Genomic DNA, 24,093 nt, shown 5'->3' with positions numbered 1-24,093 from the left:
TGGTTTTTTTTAACCCAAAATGGATTACTGTTTTCTCATTAAAAAGTGTTTATTGTTTTCTTGGCCTTAGTCAGAGCTTTTAAACTAAATACTAAACCATCTTTTGATTTCTGATTGTGTCGGTACCGGGGACTCGGAATGTGTCGGTACGGGGGACTCGGGATGTGTCGGTACCGGGGACTCGGAATGTGTCGGTACGGGGGACTCGGGATGTGGCTATGTTATTGATGTCATGTTAATCAGGTCTTTTTATTTGAACATATGGATTGTTTTAGTTTTTTAGGCTAGAATACCTAGCTATTTTATTATTGAATGTATGGCTCAAGCCTTAGCAGTAACTCTGATCAAATTCCTAATGTTCAGTGCTTTAGTTTATTATGTTGCTGTCAATTGTATAGAATTTGTGATGTAACCAACTGTCCATGTTTTTCAGTGCAATATGCTTTTAATTTGAACATTTGAAAAGTTTTGGTCTGTGTACTAGGTTATCTGATTTATTTTGTACTGTATATGTTACAGCACTTTGGTTTCACTAATAAATATGTTTAAATGGAAGCAAATTATCTGTTTCTGTTTCAGTTCTTTTTAAATAGGATAGATGGGCTAGATGGTCTAAGGCCGTTATTCTGAACTGGGGGGGTCGCAACCCACATAGGTGTCGCGGGAGGATTTTAAGGGGTTGAGGGACTTGTGCATGAAAAATCAAATCAAATCAATATTATTTTGAAAGGTAACCGTAGCACCGATACTATATTTTGAAAGGATACCGCAAGTACCCCTTATTGTTGTTGACTTTCCACGTGCAGTGCGTCGGCAGTTGTGAAATGTCTAGCTAAATTCGGACAGAGGGTTTTCGCGCTGCACTTTGACCAATACAATAACGGGCGTAAGAATTAAGAATTCCTAATGATAGTTGTTTTTTCAATTTTAAACAGGTATGTGTTACAGTTCATTAACATAATTGGACTGGTATGTGTTACAGTTCATTAACATTATTGGACTGGTATGTGTTACTGTTCATTAACATTATTGGACTGGGATGTGTTACTGTTTATTAACATTATTGGACTGGTATGTGTTACTGTTCATTAACATAATTGGACTGGTATGTGTTACAGTTCATTAACATTATTGGACTGGTATGTGTTACTGTTCATTAACATTATTGGACTGGGATGTGTTACTGTTTATTAACATTATTGGACTGGTATGTGTTACTGTTCATTAACATAATTGGACTGGTATGTGTTACTGTTCATTAACATTATTGGGCTGGTTTTGATTTCATGTTCTGAGTCTGATAATTTATTACACCCCACTCCTGAACTGGTCGCCTAATTTAATGGCTTCTTCTCTTGAATTGATAATAAATGTTTTCTCAGTGAATTTTTTTAAACCTTTATTTAACTAGGAAAGTCAGTAAAGAAAAATTCTTATTTACAATGACGGCCTAGGAACAGTGGTTTAACTGCCTTATTCAGGGGTAGAATGACAGATGTTTACCTTGTGAGCTCAGGGATTTGATCTTACAACATTTTGGTTACTAATCCAATGCCACCCCAGGTGACATGGCTGTGTAATGACTTCATTAACACCATAATTGAGACAGAGTCTATTTTGCAAGTGAAACCTGCCCAAGAAGGCAACTGCAATACAACATTATAAAATGTAATCAACAATAGTCCATAATATTGGGTCGTCAAATTTGGGTTTGACGACCCAAATTTGGGTCCCCATGCAAAACCAGTTGAGAGCCACTGGTCTACGGTATAGGGCCAATGTGATAGTCTGCCTATAACCATCCTGAGTAGGCCTAAAACTCCATTCCTATTCTATTTAATGTTCAAAGAAATTAAACAAATTGGAAATTAGCTACTATAAGTCTGGTTAATACGATGCATGTCTGTTGAATTTGGAAAAATACACCCACACTCAGCCCCGCCCCACCTACTCAGACAGTCTCGAGCCTGTCGTTGAAATTCAACACTAAGGACTCAAAGTCAAAGTAAACGAAGCAATCTTTATTTAACATGCAGAGAGGTTCACAAACTCAGTACAAGCATGATGAAAACTCGGAAAGGGGGCGTTCCCTATCAGTCCTTTTATACTGCTACACAAACAAGTTATAAGCATGATTTACATTATTCATTATTGACGTTGGTTCCTGCATGTGACTGACTGATACCTCACAAGGCTTCTTCCCTCAAAGCTGAGACCTTGTATCACTTATCTAGTCCCAAAACAATATTCTGGGCATAATGCCAAATTGCTTGGGAGTGCTATTGTGGTTTCCTCCTTTGTGCAAGCAATCAGTCACTCACATGAACCCAACCAAGACAAGTTATTACAAAAGCGTCTGTCGTGATACATCTCAACCCATGGGAGCCCCCTCACAATAGAAGAGGGTCCCATCGATGGGCCATGGCCCACACAAAGCAACCGGCTTAGGCTGCGCGATGAGTCAAGGTGAGTGGCTAGCCCTCAGTGCTGGAAGGGCCGCATCAACATTAGCCCCAGGGAACGACTTCTATCACAGAAGCCATCACCCCCAGTAGGAGTAGGCACTGTTGAAAACACATTGTGTGACCAAGACGAAATTTGGCTAAGCAGAGCCGGAACCCGAACACTCTCCATATGGATAAAAAAGCTTTATAAGCGAGTGTCTAGCTCGAGACCCAGAAGCGGAATGCGCTGAGTTGTTGCGTGTATCCCAAAGTCACTGTTCGCATAATCCAGGGCCACACTGCGCATGCGCGCCATTGGTCGGAGCGGAGCGTGAGCCTCCCATGTAATGCCATCTGAAGAGGCGGGACGCCACCTTGTGGACAGAGAGATTGGAAATGGAAAAATAACCATCATTCTTGACAACCGTGGAGAAGCGACACTTTTCATCTTGAAAAAACTGTGTTTATGTGCCACCTGGGGGTACTGTTGTAACAACTAGCCTGTTGTCACAATGTTATCATGGAGGTTACCCTACTGACCAGCCATAGGCAGCCTACTGGCGACAAAGTGCCTTGTAATCTAGCTGGGAATGGGACAGACAGATCTGAAAAATAGACCCCTTCTGTGGTAACAGACAGGGGCAATTCGTAATCAACTCTAATTCCAAGGAATAAAAAGCGCAGAGCTGGAGGAAGACAGCTCATTTCGGGGTTCATATGAACCACAGAGACTGTGTATGGGAAAACAACAGGGTCGTGTCCAACCCTGCTAGTTCCCTCGACTCTGCTACCGACGACAAATCGCCTACAGGGTCCATAACCTGTATCACTAGACACCTACTTTATAGGGATTGGTGAGCTACAGGCAGGAATCAGAAATGTATCCCAGTAATGCGCCACCTATGGGGAGGGTTCCCCTGTGGACAGAGAGTGAATGGCCCAATGTATTACTCATACCCTGGGAAGATTGACAATGTGAACACCACGGAATGCGTCCAATGACTCAAACCATCTCCGCTACCCGCAACTCAGACTCAGCCGTGGTATGGGCATCCAGGAGAGATAGTCGGAATCGGAACCACCAAGCCCCAAAAGAATGCCACACAATTGCCAACAGAACCTGTGCCGTGGATTAGTAGGGGAACAATGCCAGCTGTCCGCTAGTCTCACAAAGTGATTCGACCAAGGGCACCGAGCCGAGACATACAAGACAACAATTTTAATTAATTGGGGCATTGCCGCGAACCTGAACCTGGTTAGCCTTCATTGTTTCGGTCGCATTGGCCATCTTACTTTTTGGTATAGCCAGGCCAAGACATTCTAAGAATAACAAATTGTTTGTGATACGGAAACTTATGAGAGCCATACAAACTTCCGTACACAACATTCAGGCGGTGAGCACGCTCTACCACTCTTAGGGATAGTTTAGTTGGCGCCATGTTTGACAGTCTTGCGTTCCAATTGTTTATTTTAGTGGCGTGAATCGTTCCTGTTCACAACAAGATGAAGAGAGGAATAATTTAAGGAATGAATCCAAGCCTGTCAGGCGTGATTGTAGATCCTTTAACTGAAGTTGCGAGAGTGTGACTTCCCATAGTATGATGTACTGACGTTGACTGGTGGAAAGGGAATCGCCACCGTGATAAGACACTGTAATAAATGTAACACTTACAGAGTGACATTTTAGTGCAGTAAATACTGTAAACCTCATTTGATTTTGAATTTTAGGAGAAAAATATATATATATAAAAAATATTTGCATAAATGTTGAATTTGGCTTTTACAACTATAGCCCATAGAAACATATTGAATCATTTACCATGTTCTACATTGTACAATAATAGTGAAGACATCAAAACTCTGAAAAAAAGACATGGAATCATGCAGTAAAAAAGAAAGTGTTTTGTAACGGTTTTCTTGTGTCGAAGGAGAGGTGGACCAAAACGCAGCGTGGTTATTATTCATGGTTCTTTAATAAAGAAACTATACATGAATAGACTAACAAAACAAGAAATGTGAAAAACCAACACAGCCCTATCTGGTGCAAAGACAGGAACAATCACCCACAAACCCCAACACCAAACAGGCTACCTAAATATGGTTCCCAATCAGAGACAAGGACTAACACCTGCCTCTGATTGAGAACCATATCAGGCCAAACACAGAAACAGACAAACTAGACACACAACATAGAATGCCCACTCAGTTTACACCCTGACCAAACAAAACATAGAAGCATACAAAGCAAACTATGGTCAGGGTGTGACAGTGTTAAACAAATCAACATATATTTTAGATTCTTAGTAGCAACCCTTTGCCTTGATGACAATTTTGCACACTCTTAGCATTCTCTCAACCAGCTTCACCTGGAGTGTTTTTCCAACACTCTTGAAGGAGTTCCAACATATTCTGAGCACTTGGCTGCTTTTCCTTCACTCTGCGGTCCAACTCATCCCAAACCATCTCAATTGGGTTAAGGTCGGGTGATTGTGGAGGCAAAGTCATCTGATGCAGCACTCCATCACTCTCCTTCTTGGTCAAATAGCCCTTACACAGCCTGGAGGTGTGTTTGATGATTGTTCTGTTGAAAAACAAATGATAGTCCCACTAAGCACAAACCCGATGGGATGGTGTATTGCTGCAGAATGCTGTGGTAGCCATGTTGGTTAAGTTTGCCTTGAATTCTAATATCAGGTATCAAGGCAAGACCCAAGTGCAGACTGTGTGAAGTAGCAATGTTTGTTGTAACAACAGGGGCAGGCAAACGACAGGTCAAGGCAGGCAGGGGTCGATAATCCAGAGTAGAAGCAAAGGTACAGGACAGCAGTCAGGCTCAGGGTCAAGGACAGGCAGAGTGGTCAGGCGGCGGGTACAGGGTCAGGACAGGCAAGGGTCAAAAATCAGGAGGACAAGAAAAAGAGAAGCTTGGAAAAGACAGAAGCTGACAGGACAAACACTGGTAAGCTTTACAAACAAGACAAACTGGCACAGACAGACAGAAAACACAGGTATAAATACCCAAAGGATAAGTAGGGAAGATGGGCAACACCTGGAGGGGGTGGAGACAAGCACAAGGACAGGTGAAACGGATATGGGTGTGACATCTAAATAAATCACAGACAGTGTCACCGGAAAAACACCCCACGCCATCACACCTCCTCCTCCATGCTTCACGGTAGAAATCACACATGCCGAGATCATCCGTTCACCTACTCTGAATCTCACAACGACACACCAGTTGGAACCAAAAATATCAAATTTGGACTCATCAGTCCAAAGGACAGATTTCCACTGGTCTGATGCTCGTGCTCGTATTTCTTGGCCCAAGCAAGTCTCTTCTTCTTATTGGTCTTATTGGTCTTATTGGTCTCTTAGTAGTGGTTTCTTTTCAGCAATTCGACCATGAAGGCCTGATTCACGTGGTCTCCTCTGAACAGTTGATGCTGAGATGTGTCTGCATTTATTTGGGCAGCAATTTCTGAGGCTGGTACCTCAAATGAACTTATCCTATGCAGCAGAGATAACTCTGGGTCTTCCTTTCCTGTGGCATTCTTCATAGCACTTGATGGTTTTTGCGACTGCACTTGAAGAAACTTTCAAAGTTCTTTACATTTTCCAGATTGAATGACCTTCATGTCTTAATAAAGTAATGATGGACTGTTGTTTCTCTTTGCTTTTTTGAGCTGTTTTTGCCATAATATGGACTCTGTCTTTTACCAAATAGGGCTGTCTTCTGTATACCACCCATACCTTGTCACGGCAAAACTGATTGGCTCAAACGCATTAAGAAGGAAAGAAATTCCACAAATTAACTTTAACTTCTTATGGCTGCAGGGGCAGTATTGAGTAGCTTGGATGAAAGGTGCCCAGAGTAAACGGCCCGCTCCTCAGTCCCTGTTACGAATATAAGCATATTATTATTAGCATTGAATAGAAAACACTCTGAAGTTTCTAAAACTGTTTGAATGATGTCTGTGAGTATAACATAACTCATATGGCAGGCAAAAACCTGAGGAGAAATCAAAACAGGAAGTGAGAAATCTGAGGTTGGTAGGTTTTCAACACAGTTCCCATTGAAATCCCCTTGAGATATGAATTAAGTTGCACTTCCTAGGGCTTCCACTAGATGTCAACCGTCTATATAAATATGAATGAGGCTTCTACTGTGTTGTGGGACTGAATAAGAACAGAATGAACAGGTGTCTGGCAGTCAGCCATTTTCTGGTCATGCGCATTCCAGATGATATCCACTTGCATTCCGTTGCTCCTCAAGACACAAAAGAATTCTCCGGTTGGAACTTTATTGAAGATATATGATAAAAACATCCTAATGATTGATTCTGTACTTAGTTTTAAACGTTTCTTCAACCTGGGTTTATAACTTTTTAAAGTTTTTGTCCGAAGTAACGCTCGACCAGAACGAGCGTTTGGATATGTATACCAAACACGCAAACAAAAGAAGGTATTTGGACATAAATAACGGACATTATCGAACAAAACAAACATTTATTGTGGACCTGGGATTCCTGGGAGTGCATTCTGGTGAAGATCGTCAAAGGTAAGGGAACATTTATCATGTCATTTCTGGTTTCTGTTGACTCCAACATGGCGGCTAATTTGACTATTGTTCTGAGCGCCATCTCAGGTTTTCTTTTTCCGTAAAGTTTCCTTGAAATCTGACACAGCGGTTGCATTAAGGACAGGTATATCTATAATTCCATGTGTATATCTTGTATTATCATCTACATTTATGATGAGTATTTCTGTTGAATCCATGTGGCTATCCAAAATCACTGGATGTTTTTGGAACTAGTGAATGTAACGCGCCAATGTAAACTCAGATTTTTTTATATAAATATGAACTTTATCAAACAAAACATACATATGTATTGTGTAACATGAAGTCATGTGAGTGTCATCTGATGAAGATCATCAAAGGTTAGTGATTCATTTTATCTTTATTTGTGCTTTTTGTGACTCCTCTCTTTGGCTGGGAATATTGCTGTTTTTATTGTGGTTTGGTGGTGACCTAACATAATCGTTTGTGGTGCTTTCGCCGTAAAGCCTATTTGAAATCGGACACTGTGGTGGGATTAACAACAAGACTACCTTTAAAATGGTATAAAATACATGTATGTTTGAGGAATTTTAATTATGAGATTTCTGTTGTTTTTGAATTTGGCGCCCTGCACTTTCACTGGCTGTTGTCATATCATCCCGTTAACAGGATTGCAACAAGGCACACCTGTTAATTGAAATGCATTCCAGGTGACTGCCTCATGAAGCTGTTTGAGAGAATGCCAAGTGTGCAAAGCTGTCATCAAGTTAAAGGTTGGCTACTTTGAAGAATCTCAAATTTGTAAAAAAAAATATATATAAAAAATTGGTTACTACATTATTCCATATGTGTTATTTCATAGTTATTTCATGTCTTCACTATTATTCTATAATGTAGAAAATGGAAGAAAAAAATGTTTTACAGATATATAACCCCTTTTTGGGTACGCACAATGCTACGTCCATACTTCCATTTATTTTTTTCAGATGAACCCCGTGACACTTTTGGGGGTTGAATCTCCCCTTTCCATAGAGTGGTCATAATAGGCCAAACCGTTCAGACGCTACAGATGTGTCCATGAGAAGACCGATATTTGGGATGTCTCATGGTCTGACAAACACAGCTGTAGCTCGGCCACCACCCACAACAGATGCGGAAGGTTGCCATAGGCGAATTGAGACGCAGCCAATGCAAAAAAACAGACATCTCTATTTTAAACTGACAGATTTTGATGGAGATTATTTTATTATGTTACTTAGATAGATGAATCGGTGAGTCAATTGACTCTAGGGGGATAATCATTCAGCATGATTTTAAAAAATGTGAACATTTCCTTCAACAATGTGCATTATAAAGGGACAATAATTTAGCACGAGTATAGTAAACTGAGCAATACATAAATAGTTGCCTCATTATTTTTTGAAATGTAACCTTTATTTACCTAAGCAAGTCGGTTAAGAACAAATTCTTATTTACAATGACGGCCTACCCCGGACTACGCTGGGCCAATTGTGCACCGCCCTATGGGACTCCCAATCACGGCCGGTTGAGATACATCCTGGAATTAAACCAGGGTCTGTAGTGACGCCTCTAGCATGGAGAGGCAGTGCCTTAGACCACTGCACCACTCTTTGAAGAAACGTTTCAAATTAAATCATGATGCCAGATTATGTAGGGTTTATGGTAAATGTTGCACTTTGAACAGCTCTTTTCACTATGAAAATGTTGAGAAAGATAGGGCACAAAGGGTTGACTATTAACAGGCAATATCCACCCTGTTACAATAAGCACTGTTGCAACTGCTATCAGTGATTGGGCTTACCATTAGTAACAAGCAGGAATGGTTTTAGAATTGTTCACTTAATGAATTGCATATTAATTTAATTGCATCAGTTATAGGTGTGAACTTTGTCGTGGAAATTTCCTCTATTTACCAAATCATGAGAGCAAACCACACACAAGTCAGACTTAGTTATCAAAGTCCATCTTTAATTATATGAGCTCTATCACAACCCTGTGACTCTCAGATCAATTCAGTGTCTATCAATGCATTCTCTGAGAGTCCCTTACACATTGCAACTGAGATCCTTTATAGCAGAGACACACAGAGCCAGACAGCATAGGCATAATTTATCGTTCAGCTCTGTCTCCTAAACTATGTTCTTTTCTCAAACTCAGAACCATAAACAAATCCTCCATATACAGAGCCATATATCAAATCCATCCTATCTTGACAAGATCACAGAGACACACTGACTGGCTCACAGACATTGTGGAGCCAAGAGATACACGCTTGACCTCTCCCCTTTCTCCGGCCCAAGTAACTTAGTCTTGACATAGAATAGATACTGCAACCCCGCCACAGTATCATACATTCTGATGAGAAGTTGAGAAGTTGAGAAGTAACTTAAAAACATATGATGAATATAAAACATCTTACCTATGTTACCAACTAATTCTGATTATTCCCCAACAACTTACCTGTTTATTGACAGCAAAGCCAATGGACACCGCTACAAATGGAAACCTTAACATTCATAGTGAACCATCAACACAATATCTAATGACAACTAATATCTGACCAGTAGCTACAGTATGATATGTTACAAAGTTCTAAAAGATAGTAGTGGCTATAGAGAGATCTTACCAATGTGCAAAGTTTGTGGTGCCATCCACAGGGTTGATGATCCATTTGCAGTTGTTTGTATACACAAAGGCCACTCCAGCTGCTACTGACTCCTCTCCAATATAGATGATCCACAGAAAGACGGGGAAATAATACATAAAAAAAACTAACATAACGGTGTGTGGGGAACTTCTCCTTGACAGAAAGGATGATGATTTTCTCCACCTTATGGTCTGTCTGGGTGACGAGATCTATAGAGGAGCTCTTCGTCATGATCTTCACCTTGTTCTGTAGAGCACCCTTGATAACCTGACACAGAGAATCATCAGCACACAGGGCTCTAAAGTGAGACCATTTTGGTCTCATCTGCTCCTAAATATTTGTGCGAGTGCCTTTTGAATTTTAACAATGGTAAGCCAACATTTGTCTGGACTTTTATTACCATGACTGATCAAAACACGTTTTATCATGGCTCTCTCTTGTCCCTCTGCAGCATATGAGCATTTTGAGCAATTTGGTGAACAATTTGTTTGGAACATCAAATCGCAATAAAATGTCAGCATCGAATCGCAATGCATATAGAATTGTTCGAATCACAATACATACCATTCAGTCCCTGGCCATTTCCAGCCTTAATTAGTAGAAAGAAAACAGATTGTTTCTAGTGCAAACTGAAAATAGTGTTTTTACACAATGTAGAATCATAATATTCCACAAAGGAGTTTGTAACTTCAATCAACCTTTTAGATTTTTAAATAAGCAGTGTCTTTAAAGGATTATAAGATTCTAGGGCACAGCATGTGTTTCAAAAGTAGATAGAATTCATGTAGGCTTTATCTAACAGAATGGCGCTGGAATGTATAGCGGTCGTTTTACGGGCTCCTGACAAATTCTTCTATGTTGTGTTTTTTGTTGTTGTTGCTGATCTTAACTTTTTCTTAAAACATAACGTTTCTGCCACCGTTTTCATTTAACTGAAAAGAGCTTCGGGACATCAGAACAGCGATCACTAACCGCGATTTGGATGAAGATTTCTACTTCAATGAGTCGACTGCGCAGGACATACTGCTCACCCCGGACTAGACCCTAATGACCAACAACTGGAAGAGAAAGAGACAGCGATAAAGAAGCTGACGTGCAGGCACCCTGTTGAAACTACGGCGCCAAGTAAATAAACCCCCAATGTCCTCTGTTCTGTTGGTGAATAAACAATCACTAGAGAACAAACTGGACAAGCTCCGTTCGAGACTATCCTATCAACGGGACCTGAAGAATTGTAATATCCTATGATTCTCTGAAACTTGGCTGAACAAGGACATGGATAATGCACATCTAGCTGTTTTTTCTACATATCGGCAGGACAGAACTGCAGTATCGGGTAACATCAAGGGGCGGGGTGTTTTACTCTTTGTTAACAGCTCGTTGTTATTAAGGAAGTCTCAAGGTGCTGCTCACATGAGTTAGAATACCTCATGATAAGTTGTAGACCATACTATTTATATTTTTCATAGCTGCCTATTTACCACCACAAACCCCACTCAACGAGCTGTACAGGGCCATAAGCAAAGAAGAAAAGAAAATAAGAAATGCTCATCCAAAAGCGACGCTCTTGGTGACCGGTGATTTCACAGTTTTTCTCAATTGCTAAAACACTAAAAACCCATTGGCTGAGCAAAGTTCTCAGTTGCCTGGACTCATTTAGCTAATTATGCAGTCTGTTGTCAATACCTTAAACCATTTCACATGGTAAAACACAATTTGGAGATCTCACTTAGACATTTCAGCAAAACTCTAAACACATTCTCATTCTCAAAACACATTCGTCACTCTAATGCACATGTCATCCATACTGGTAAACACAAGTGGCAACAATCGAATACAAATAGAGAACACATGTAATTGATTGAACACAACCACTCAAAATTGATTTAACCTGTTTCAAATGATGCGACACGACCAATATAAGCCAGTTCAGAGAGCAAACAGGTTGTTGAAGGTGGGAATGAGAAAGTCTGAGAATGGATAGAAGAAGCAAGGTGGGCGACGAGGAGGAGGAGGGCAAGAAAGGGGAAGAGGAGGACGAAGAGGAAGACAAAGAGTGGAAATATCTGATGAAATTCAAGCAACCGTTATAGACCATGTTCTTGTCCATGGACTGACAATGAGGGAGGCAGGACTTAGAGTGCAACCCAATTTGAGCTGATTTTCTGTGTCCACCATAGTAAGGACATTCAGAGAAGAGAACAGGTACAGGATACTACTGTATTTTTGCAATTGCAAATTTACTGTACTACACTATATGCAGCTGTTTCAATAGACATTTGTAAAGTTAATCACTGTATGTATTGTACTGCATGAATATGTGTTGTAACTACACAACTACTTTTTGTAGAATTGCAAGGCTGCCACATGCAGGTGGAAGGACAGCTATATTCACTCGGGAGCAAGAGGCCGTTATAGTTGGCATGGTCCTTCAAGATAATGCAATACGACTAAGTGAAATCCAGGAAATAGTGATAAATGACAACACACACTTCCAGGGAATCGACAGTGTGAGCATTAACACAATTGACCGTGTCCTCCATCGTTAAAGGATGCGAATGGAACAAGTATACAGAGTACCTTTTGAGCGCAACTCACCAAGGGTGAAAGAATTGCGAGCTCAGTATGTGCAAGTAAGTGTACATTCAGAAACATTTACTGTAATCCAGATTGTCTACAGTACTAACACATACTATGTGAATTACATTACTCTTCAGTACATACAATGTATGTGAATCAGAAGCCTAATTGTACTCTACAGTATAGCACTGTATCTGTACGACTCACAAAATCCTACATACAGTATAGTGTATTTCTACACAGACAATATTTGACTTGGAATCCTTGGACAGACCCCATGAGTTCATCTTTGTCGATGAAGCAGGCTTTAATCTAACAAAGAGGAGAAGGAGAGGCCGAAACATGATTGGACAGCGGGCCATTGTTGAAGTCCCTGGTCAACGAGGTGGCAATGTCACAATCTGTGGTGCTATCAGCAACCATGGTGTTTCACACCACCATGTTACACTCGGGCCATATAACACCCAGCACCTTCTAAGATTTATTGCCAATCTAAGAGATATTTTATTTGAGCAGCAGGTTCAAGAGCAGCAGGATCAAGAGCTAAATGAGAATCCCATTCCCACCTATGTGATAGTGTGGGACAATGTCAGTTTCCACCGAGCTGCTCAGGTAAGGGAATGGTTTAACATCAATGGGCAGTTTATGAACTTGTACCTCCCTACATACTCTCCTTTCCTGAATCCGATTGAGGAGTTTTTCTCCTCTTGGAGATGGAAAGTGTATGATAGACAACCCTACACCAGAGTAAATCTGCTGCAAGCCATGGATTTAGCCTGTGGTGAGATAGGTGAAGACTCATGTCAGGGCTGGAAACGGCACACAAGAGGCTCCTTCCCCCGTTGCCTCAGGAGGGACAATATTGCTTGTGATGTCGACGAAGTGCTCTGGCCTGACCCAGCTCAAAGACAAGAAGAAGCACATTGATCACATGTTCCTTTGATTTTTGTCCCTTTTAGTATTGTATACTGTAGTACAGTGCATTGTAGGCTGTATACTGTGCAATGGACAAATTGTATGGCCCTGAACATTGTGCTTTCCATTTATTAACAATACTGACTGCTCAATAGATTTTGACTGGTTGCAGGTTCATATCAACAAAGAACAAGAATTACAGTATCACAGAGACAAAGGACAAGTTTGTGAGATGCAGGGTACAGTACTGTAAAAATAGGGGTACAAGGAGGAGGAAGAACAAAAAACAAAATTGCAAAGAGCAAAGCAGAGTAGTAATTTCTGATCAATTTTGAGCTACTATGATAGAACATGTTTTCGTTCATCAAAAGACTGTGACGCTTTTCGTTGGTGGAAGGAGAGGAGGACCAAAATGCAGCATGGTAAGTGTTAGTCATGTTTTAATAGAACAAACTGAACACTACACAAAATAATAACGAAGAAAAAACAAAACAGTTCTGCCAGGTGAACCGACACTAAACAGAAAATGAACACCCACAACCAAAATGGGGAAAACAGGCTACCTAAGTATGATTGTCAATCAGACAACGAACGACACCTGCCTCTGATTGAGAACCATACTAGGCCAAACACATAGAAATATAACAACCTAGAAAAAAGAACATAGACTACCCACCCCACTCACCCCTGACCAACCTAATACAAAGACATAAAAAAGGAACTGAGGTCAGAACGTGACAAGGACAATGACGGAAAATATGAATATTGTTTTTAATTCAAAATGTACTTCTCCCTAAGAATTGAATGTTTTGAACAATGTGTTTTCTATTTTTCGGGGGATATTGTTTACTGACTATTTGAGAGTGTATATCATTTTGATTACGTGTTTATGATTTGAGAGCAGTGTTTGATTTTAAACACAGGTAAAACTGTTTTGAGGCGAATGTTTCATTTTGCAAGAGGAGTCAGAGGTTATGTAAATACTGCTTGAAGATGAGGTTTTGTGTTTAATGTTTTCAGGAAATGGAGCAAGGTTTCAGAAATTGTGTTTTAGCAATTGAGAAAAACTGTAATACAGGAAAACTGAAATCTGTCTTATCTAATTTCTACCAGCATGTCACCTGTGCAACTAGAAGCGACAAAACTCTAGATCAGCTTTACTCCACACACAGAGACGCATACAAAGCTCTCCCATGCATGCAAATCTGACCATAACTATCTTCCTGATTTTTGCTTACCAGCAAAAACTCAAACAGGATGTACCATTGACGTGCGCAATACAGAAGTGGTCCAATTAAGTGGATGCTAAACTACAGGACTGTTTCACTAGCACATAATGGAATATGTTCCAGGACTCATCTGTTGGCATTGAGGAGCATATCACATCAGTCACTGCCTTCATTAATAAGTGCATCGACGACGTCATCCCCACAGTGAAGTTCAAATACTTAGGTTGGAGTCATTAAAACTCGTTTTCTAACCACTCCACAAATTTCTTGTTAACAAACTATAGTTTTGGCAAGTCGGTTAGGACATCTACTTTGTGCATGACGCAAGTAATTTTTCCAACAATTGTTTACAGACAGATTATTTCACTTATAATTCACTGTATCACAATTCCAGTGGGTCAGAAATGTACATACACTAAGTTCACTATGCCTTTAAACAGCTTTGAAAAATCCAGAAAATTATGTCATGGCTTTAGAAGCTTCTGACTAATTGACATCATTTGAGTCAATTTTTATTTTTTTTATTTCACCTTTATTTAACCAGGTAGGCTAGTTGAGAACAAGTTCTCATTTGCAACTGCGACCTGGCCAAGATAAGGCATAGCAGTGTGAACAGACAACACAGAGTTACACATGGAGTAAACAATTAACAAGTCAATAACACAGTAGAAAAAAGGGGAGTCTATATATACATTGTGTGCAAAAGGCATGAGAAGGTAGGCAAATAATTACAATTATGCAGATTAACACTGGAGTGATAAATGATCAGATGGTTATGTACAGGTAGAGATATTGGTGTGCAAAAGAGCAGAAAAATAAAAATAAATAAATAAAAACAGTATGGGGATGAGGTAGGTGAAAATGGGTGGGCTATTTACCAATAGACTATGTACAGCTGCAGCGATCGGTTAGCTGCTCAGATAGCAGATGTTTGAAGTTGGTGAGGGAGATAAAAGTCTCCAACTTCAGCGATTTTTGCAATTCGTTCCAGTCACAGGCAGCAGAGAACTGGAACGAAAGGCGGCCAAATGAGGTGTTGGCTTTAGGGATGATCAGTGAGATACACCTGCTGGAGCGCGTGCTACGGATGGGTGTTGCCATCGTAACCAGTGAACTGAGATAAGGCGGAGCTTTACCTAGCATGGACTTGTAGATGACCTGGAGCCAGTGGGTCTGGCGACGAATATGTAGCGAGGGCCAGCCGACTAGAGCATACAAGTCGCAGTGGTGGGTGGTATGAGGTGCTTTAGTGACAAAACGGATGGCACTGTGATAAACTGCATCCAGTTTGCTGAGTAGAGTGTTGGAAGCAATTTTGTAGATGACATCGCCGAAGTCGAGGATCGGTAGGATAGTCAGTTTTACTAGGGTAAGTTTGGCGGCGTGAGTGAAGGAGGCTTTGTTGCGGAATAGAAAGCCGACTCTTGATTTGATTTTCGATTGGAGATGTTTGATATGGGTCTGGAAGGAGAGTTTAGAGTCTAGCCAGACACCTAGGTACTTATAGATGTCCACATATTCAAGGTCGGAACCATCCAGGGTGGTGATGCTGGTCAGGCGTGCGGGTGCAGGCAGCGAACGGTTGAAAAGCATGCATTTGGTTTTACTAGCGTTTAAGAGCAGTTGGAGGCCACGGAAGGAGTGCTGTATGGCATTGAAGCTCGTTTGGAGGTTAGATAGCACAGTGTCCAAGGACGGGCCGGAAGTATATAGAATGGTGTCGTCTGCGTAGAGGTGGATCAGGGAATCGCCCGCAGCATGAGAAACATCATTGATATATACAGAGAAAAGAGTCGGCCCGAGAATTGAACCCTGTGGCACCCCCATAGAGACTGCCAGAGGACCGGACAGCATGCCCTCCGATTTGACACACTGAACTCTGTCTGCAAAGTAATTGGTGAACCAGGCAAGGCAGTCATCCGAAAAACCGAGGCTACTGAGTCTGCCGATAAGAATACGGTGATTGACAGAGTCGAAAGCCTTGGCAAGGTCTATGAAGACGGCTGCACAGTACTGTCTTTTATCGATGGCGGTTATGATATCGTTTAGTACCTTGAGCGTGGCTGAGGTACACCCGTGACCGGCTCGGAAACCAGATTGCACAGCGGAGAAGGTACGGTGGGATTCAAGATGGTCAGTGACCTGTTTGTTGACTTGGCTTTCGAAGACCTTAGATAGGCAGGGCAGGATGGATATAGGTCTGTAACAGTTTGGGTCCAGGGTGTCGCCCCCTTTGAAGAGGGGGATGACTGCGGCAGCTTTCCAATCCTTGGGGATCTCAGACGATATGAAAGAGAGGTTGAACAGGCTGGTAATAGGGGTTGCGACAATGGCGGCGGATAGTTTCAGGAATAGAGGGTCCAGATTGTCCAGCCCAGCTGATTTGTACGGGTCCAGGTTTTGCAGCTCTTTCAGGACATCTGCTATCTGGATTTGGGTAAAGGAGAACCTGGAGATGCTTGGGCGAGTAGCTGCGGGGGGGGGGGGAGCTGTTGTCCGAGGTTGGAGTAGCCAGGCGGAAGGCATGGCCAGCCGTTGAGAAATGCTTGTTGAAGTTTTCGATAATCATGGATTATGGGTGTACCTGTGGATGTACTTCAAGGCCTACCGTCAAACTCAGTGCCTCTGCTTGACATCATGGGAAAATCAAAAGAAATCAGCAAAGACCTCAGAAACAAATCGCAGTCTGCCCCCAAGTCTGGTTCATCCTTGAGAGCAATTTCCAAATGCCTGAAGATACCACGTTAATCTGTACAAACAATAGTACGCAAGTATAAACACCATGGGACCATGCAGCCTTCATACCGCTCAGGAAGGAGACGCATTCTGTCACCTCGACATGAATGTACTTTGTTGCGAAAAGTGCAAATCAATCCCAGAACAACAGCAAAGGACCCTGTGAAGATGCTAGAGGAAACATGTACAAAGTATACATATCCACAGTGAAACGAGTCCTATATCGACACAACCTGAAAGGCCGCTCAGCAAGGAAGAAGCCACTGCTCCAAAACCGCAATAAAAAAGCCAGACTACGGTTTGCAACTGCACATGGGGACAAAGATTGTACTTTTTGGAGAAATTTCCTCTGGTCTGATGAAACAAAAATAAAACTGTTTGGCCATAATGACCATCGTTATGTTTGGAGGAAAAAGGGGGAGGCTTGCATGCCATGAACACCATCCAACCATGAAGCACAGGGGTGGCAGCATCATGTTGTGGGGGGGCTTTGCTGCAGGAGGGACTGGTGCACTTTACAAAATAGATAGTATCATGAGGTAGGAAAATGACGTGGATATATTGAAGCAAAATCTCAAGATATCAGCAAGGAAGTTATTAAAGCTTGGTTGTAAATTGGTCTTCCAAATGGACAATGACCCCAAGCATACTTCCAAAATTGTGGCAAAATGGCTTAAGGACAACAAAGTCAAGGTATTGGAGTGGCCATCACAAAGCCCTGACCTCAAGCCTATATAATTTGGAAGAACTGAAAAAGCTTGTGCTAGCAAGGAGGCCTACAAACCTGACTCAGTTACACCAGCTCTGTCAGGAGGAATGGGACAAAATTCACCCAACTTATTGTGGGAAGCTTGTGGAAGGCTAACTGAAATGTTTGACCCAAGTTAAACAATTTAAAGGCAATGCTACCAAATACTAATTGAGTGTATGTAAACTTCTGACCCACTGGGAATGTGATGAAAGAAATAAAAGCTGAAATAAATCATTCTCTCTACTATTATTCTGACATTTCACATTCTTAAAATAAAGTGGTGATCCTAACTGACCTAAAACAGGGGCTTTTACTAGGATTAAATGTCAGGAATTGTGAAAAACGGAGTTTAAATGTATTTGGCTAAGGTGTATGTAAACTTCCGACTTCAACTGTACATATCCCAACCAGAGGCCATGAATTAGAGGGAACATCCCCACTGAGTTAAAGGCTTGAGCTGCCACTGTCAAGGAGCAGGACACTTACCCTGATGCTGATAAGAAATCCCGCTACGCTCTTCGACGAACCATCAAACAGGCAAAGCGTCAATGCAGGACTAAGATTGAATCCTACTACACCGGCTCTGCTTTGTAGATGTGGCGGGGCTTGCAAACTCTCTCGAATTACAAAAGGAAACCCAACCGAGAGCTACCCAGTAATGCAAGCCTACCAGATGAGCTAAATGCCTTCTTTGCTTGCTTCAAGACAAGCAACACTGAACCAGAATGCTGAGAGAATGTTCCTTGATCTTTGCTAAAGTAAGGTCCCTGGGACTAAACATCTACCTCTGCAAATGGATCCTGGACTTCCTAAAGGGACGCCCTCAGGTGGTGAGGGTAGGCAATAACACATCCGCCAAGCTGACGCTCAACACGGGGGCCCCTCAGGGTTAATACTTTTATTATTATGTTTTTTACTTTTCTATTATTTCTCTATTTTTTTATCTCTGTATTGTTGGGAAGGACCCATAAGTAAGCACCTGTTGTTTACAAAGCATGTGAAGAATAACATTTAATTTGATCTAAATCCATTTTTTTTTTTATCTGCTTTTCTGGTGCTCCTGAATTTGAGATTGTGATACTAACTTTTTTAAGTTGGGAGCACCAGTGCTATCTATGAACAATTCCAATTTAGAACCCTGTCAGCACATCACTAAACACTCAACATAAATACAGGTACCACTACACACTCAACATGGTAGTCTTGGCTATCCCATGTCTCCATTTGGTTATGTCCCAAATGGCACCCTATTCCCTATTTAGAGCATTACTTTTGATCAGGAGACTAGGGTGCTATTTAGACATAAGCTTATAACTTTGAGCTTCTAGCCAACCTATGTTAATTGGTATGAGGTTGCAGATTTCCCTTGAGGACCACAAAGGAAACTATACCACCAATGATTGTACTGTCATGTACTGTCATGTTGTCTTGTCTCTGTCCTTTCCCTTCACCCTGTCTCCCTCTGCTGGTCGTGTTAGGTTACCTTTTCTCCCCCGCTTTCCCCCAGCTGTCCCTTGTCTCCTCTAACTACCCATTCACCCCGTTCCCCACCTGTTCCCTTTTTCCCTCTGATTAGGTCCCTATATCTCTCTCTGTTTCTGCTCCTGTCCTTGTCGGATTCGTGTTTGTTTGTGTCATTCATGCCTGAACCAGACTGTCATCATGTTTGCTGTAACCTTGTCCTGTCCTGTCAGAATCTGCCGGTCCATCTGAGCCTACCTATGTTTGGTAATTAAAGAAGCTCTGTTTAAGTTGATTCGCTTTTGGGTCCTCATTCACGCACCGTAACAGAAGAATCCGACCAAGAATGGACCCAGCGACTTCGGATCCTCTCCACTCAGCCGTCGAGATCCAGGGAGCGATGCTAGGCAGACACAAGCAGGAATTGTCTGCTGCTCGACATGCCGTTGAGACCCTGGCCACCCAAGTCTCCAACCTCACAGAACAGGTTCACCATCTCCGCCTCGATCCACCGGCCACTTCCAGGGCTTTCGAATCTCCGGAGCCCAGAATCAATAACCCGCCGTGTTACTCTGGGGAGCCCACTGAATGCCGCTCGTTCCTCACCCAGTGTGATATTGTGTTTTCTCTCCAGCCCAACACTTACTCCAGGAGCACTGCTCGTGTCGCCTACGTCATATCTCTCCTTATTGGACGGGCTCGTGAGTGGGGCACGGCAATCTGGGAGGCAAGGGCTGAGTGTATTAACCAGTATCAAGACTTTAAGGAGGAGATGATACGGGTTTTTGATCGATCTGTTTTTGGGGAGGAGGCTTCCAGGGCCCTGTCTTCCCTATGTCAAGGCAATCGATCCATAACAGACTACTCTATTGAGTTTCGCACTCTTGCTGTCTCCAGTGGCTGGAACGAGCCGGCCTTGCTCGCTCGTCTTCTGGAGGGTTTCCGCGCAGAGGTAAAGGATGAGATTCTCTCCCGGGAGGTTCCTTCCAGCGTGGATTCCTTGATTGAACTCGCTATTCGCATTGAGCGACGGGTTGATCTTCGTCACCGAGCTCGTGGAAAGGAGCTCGCGCTCTCCGTCGCCTCCCTCTCCGCATCACTACCATCTTCCTCTGCCGGCTCGGGTGCTGAGCCCATGCAGCTGGGAGGTATCCGCATCTCGACTAAGGAGAGGGAACGGAGAATCACCAACCGCCTCTGTCTCTATTGCGGTTCCGCTGGTCATTTTGTCACTTCATGTCCAGTAAAAGGCCAGAGCTCATCAGTAAGCGGAGGGCTACTGGTGAGCGCTACTACTCCTGTCTCTCCTTCAAGATCCTGCACTACCTTGTCGGTCCATCTACGCTGGACCGGTTCGTCAGCTTCCTGCAGTGCCTTAATAGACTCTGGGGCGGAGGGCTGTTTTATGGACGAGACCTGGGCTCGGGAACATGACATTCCTCTCAGACAGTTAAAGGAGCCCACGGCCTTGTTCGCCCTGGATGGTAGTCCTCTCCCCAGGATTCAGCGTGAGACGCTACCTTTAACCCTCACTGTTTCTGGTAATCATAGTGAAACCATTTCTTTTTTAATTTTTCGTTCACCTTTTACACCTGTTGTTTTGGGCCATCCCTGGCTAGTTTGTCATAATCCTTCCATTAATTGGTCTAGTAATTCTATCCTCTCCTGGAACGTCTCTTGTCATGTGAAATGTTTAATGTCTGCTATCCCTCCTGTTTCCTCTGTCTCTTCTTCACAGGAGGAGCCTGGTGATTTGACAGGGGTGCCGGAGGAATATCACGATCTGCGCACGGTGTTCAGTCGGTCCAGGGCCACCTCTCTTCCTCCACACCGGTCGTATGATTGTAGTATTGATCTCCTTCCGGGAACCACCCCCCCCCGGGGTAGACTATACTCTCTGTCGGCTCCCGAACGTAAGGCTCTCGAAGATTATTTGTCTGTAGCTCTTGACGCCGGTACCATAGTCCCCTCCTCCTCTCCCGCCGGAGCGGGGTTTTTTTTTGTCAAGAAGAAGGACGGGTCTCTGCGCCCCTGCATAGATTATCGAGGGCTGAATGACATAACAGTGAAGAATCGTTATCCGCTTCCTCTTATGTCTTCAGCCTTCGAGATCCTGCAGGGAGCCAGGTTTTTCACTAAGTTGGACCTTCGTAACGCTTACCATCTCGTGCGCATCAGGGAGGGGGACGAGTGGAAGACGGCGTTTAACACTCCGTTAGGGCACTTTGAATACCGGGTTCTTCCTTTCGGCCTCGCTAACGCTCCAGCTGTCTTTCAGGCATTAGTCAATGATGTCCTGAGAGACATGCTGAACATCTTTGTTTTCGTTTACCTTGACGATATCCTGATTTTTTCACCGTCACTCCAGATTCATGTTCAGCACGTTCGACGTGTCCTCCAGCGCCTTTTAGAGAATTGTCTTTTTGTGAAGGCTGAGAAGTGCACGTTTCATGCCTCCTCCGTCACATTTCTCGGTTCTGTTATTTCCGCTGAAGGCATTAAGATGGATCCCGCTAAGGTCCAAGCTGTCATTGATTGGCCCGTCCCTAAGTCACGCGTCGAGCTGCAGCGCTTTCTCGGCTTCGCGAACTTCTATCGTCGTTTCATCCGTAATTTCGGTCAGGTGGCAGCTCCTCTCACAGCCCTTACTTCTGTCAAGACGTGCTTTAAGTGGTCCGTTTCCGCCCAGGGAGCTTTTGATCTCCTCAAGAATCGTTTTACATCCGCTCCTATCCTTGTTACACCTGACGTCTCTAGACAGTTCGTTGTCGAGGTTGACGCGTCAGAGGTGGGAGTGGGAGCCATCCTTTCTCAGCGCTCCCTCTCTGACGACAAGGTCCACCCATGCGCGTATTTTTCTCATCGCCTGTCGCCGTCGGAACGTAACTATGATGTGGGTAACCGCGAACTGCTCGCCATCCGGTTAGCCCTAGGCGAATGGCGACAGTGGTTGGAGGGGGCGACCGTTCCTTTTGTCGTTTGGACTGACCATAGGAACCTTGAGTACATCCGTTCTGCCAAACGACTTAATGCGCGTCAGGCGCGTTGGGCGCTGTTTTTCGCTCGTTTCGAGTTCGTGATTTCTTATCGTCCGGGCTCTAAGAACACCAAGCCTGATGCTTTGTCTCGTCTCTTCAGTTCTTCAGTAGCCTCCACTGACCCCGAGGGGATTCTTCCTGAGGGGCGTGTTGTCGGGTTGACTGTCTGGGGAATTGAGAGGCAGGTAAAGCAAGCACTCTCTCAAACTCCGTCGCCGCGCGCTTGTCCTAGGAACCTTCTTTTCGTTCCCGTTCCTACTCGTCTGGCCGTTCTTCAGTGGGCTCACTCTGCCAAGTTAGCCGGCCACCCTGGCGTTCGGGGTACGCTTGCTTCCATTCGCCAGCGTTTCTGGTGGCCCACCCGGGAGCATGACACGCGTCGTTTCGTGGCTGCTTGTTCGGTCTGCGCGCAGACTAAGTCCGGTAACTCTCCTCCTGCCGGCCGTCTCAGGCCGCTTCCTATTCCCTCTCGACCGTGGTCTCACATCGCCTTAGATTTTGTCACCGGACTGCCTTCGTCAGCGGGGAAGACTGTTATTCTTACGGTTGTCGATAGGTTCTCTAAGGCGGCTCATTTCATTCCCCTTGCTAAGCTTCCTTCTGCTAAAGAGACGGCACAAATCATCATCGAGAATGTTTTCAGAATTCATGGCCTTCCGTCAGACGTCGTTTCGGACAGAGGTCCGCAATTCACGTCTCAATTTTGGAGGGAGTTTTGCCGTTTGATTGGGGCTTCCGTCAGTCTCTCTTCCGGCTTTCACCCCCAGTCTAACGGTCAAGCAGAACGGGCCAATCAGACTATTGGTCGCATCTTACGCAGTCTTTCTTTTCGCAACCCTGCGTCTTGGTCAGAACAGCTCCCCTGGGCAGAATACGCCCACAACTCGCTTCCTTCGTCTGCGACCGGGCTATCTCCTTTTCAGAGTAGCCTCGGGTACCAGCCTCCGTTGTTCTCATCTCAGTTCGCCGAGTCCAGCGTCCCCTCCGCTCAGGCTTTTGTCCAACGTTGCGAGCGCACCTGGAAGAGGGTCAGGTCTGCACTTTGCCGTTATAGGGCGCAGACTGTGAGAGCTGCTAATAAGCGTAGAACGAAGAGCCCTAGATATTGTCGCGGTCAGAGAGTTTGGCTCTCCACTCAGAACCTTCCCCTTAAGACGGCTTCTCGCAAGTTGACCCCGCGGTTCATTGGTCCATTCCGTATCTCTCAGGTCATTAATCCTGTCGCAGTGCGACTTCTTCTTCCGCGATATCTTCGTCGCGTCCACCCGGTCTTCCATGTCTCCTGTGTTAAGCCCGTTCTTCGCGCCCCCGCTCGTCTTCCCCCCCCCCCCCCCATCCTTGTCGAGGGCGCACCTATCTACAGGGTCCGTAAAATCTTGGACATGCGTCCTCGGGGCCGTGGTCATCAGTACCTAGTTGACTGGGAGGGGTACGGTCCTGAGGAGAGGAGTTGGGTTCCCTCTCGGGACGTGCTGGACCGTGCGCTGATTGATGATTTCCTCCGTTGCCGCCAGGTTTCCTCCTCGAGTGCGCCAGGAGGCGCTCGGTGAGTGGGGGGGTACTGTCATGTACTGTCATGTTGTCTTGTCTCTGTCCTTTCCCTTCACCCTGTCTCCCTCTGCTGGTCGTGTTAGGTTACCTTTTCTCCCCCGCTTTCCCCCAGCTGTCCCTTGTCTCCTCTAACTACCCATTCACCCCGTTCCCCACCTGTTC

General features: G+C 43.8%; 1 pseudogene; it reads left to right on the top strand.

Annotated features, from left to right (window-relative positions):
• The first annotated feature begins 3,433 nt into the window (after positions 1-3,433).
• LOC149977428 (uncharacterized) lies at positions 3,434-13,177 on the top strand (annotated as a pseudogene).
• Positions 13,178-24,093: the final 10,916 nt, after the last annotated feature.

Source organism: Oncorhynchus mykiss, chromosome 15 (assembly GCF_057628025.1).
Source record: "Oncorhynchus mykiss isolate SJ-2025 chromosome 15, ASM5762802v1, whole genome shotgun sequence".
Classification (NCBI taxonomy): Eukaryota; Metazoa; Chordata; class Actinopteri; order Salmoniformes; family Salmonidae; genus Oncorhynchus; species Oncorhynchus mykiss.
Note: the sequence above shows the minus strand (reverse complement) of the source record. Positions and strands in the feature narration are given on the sequence as shown.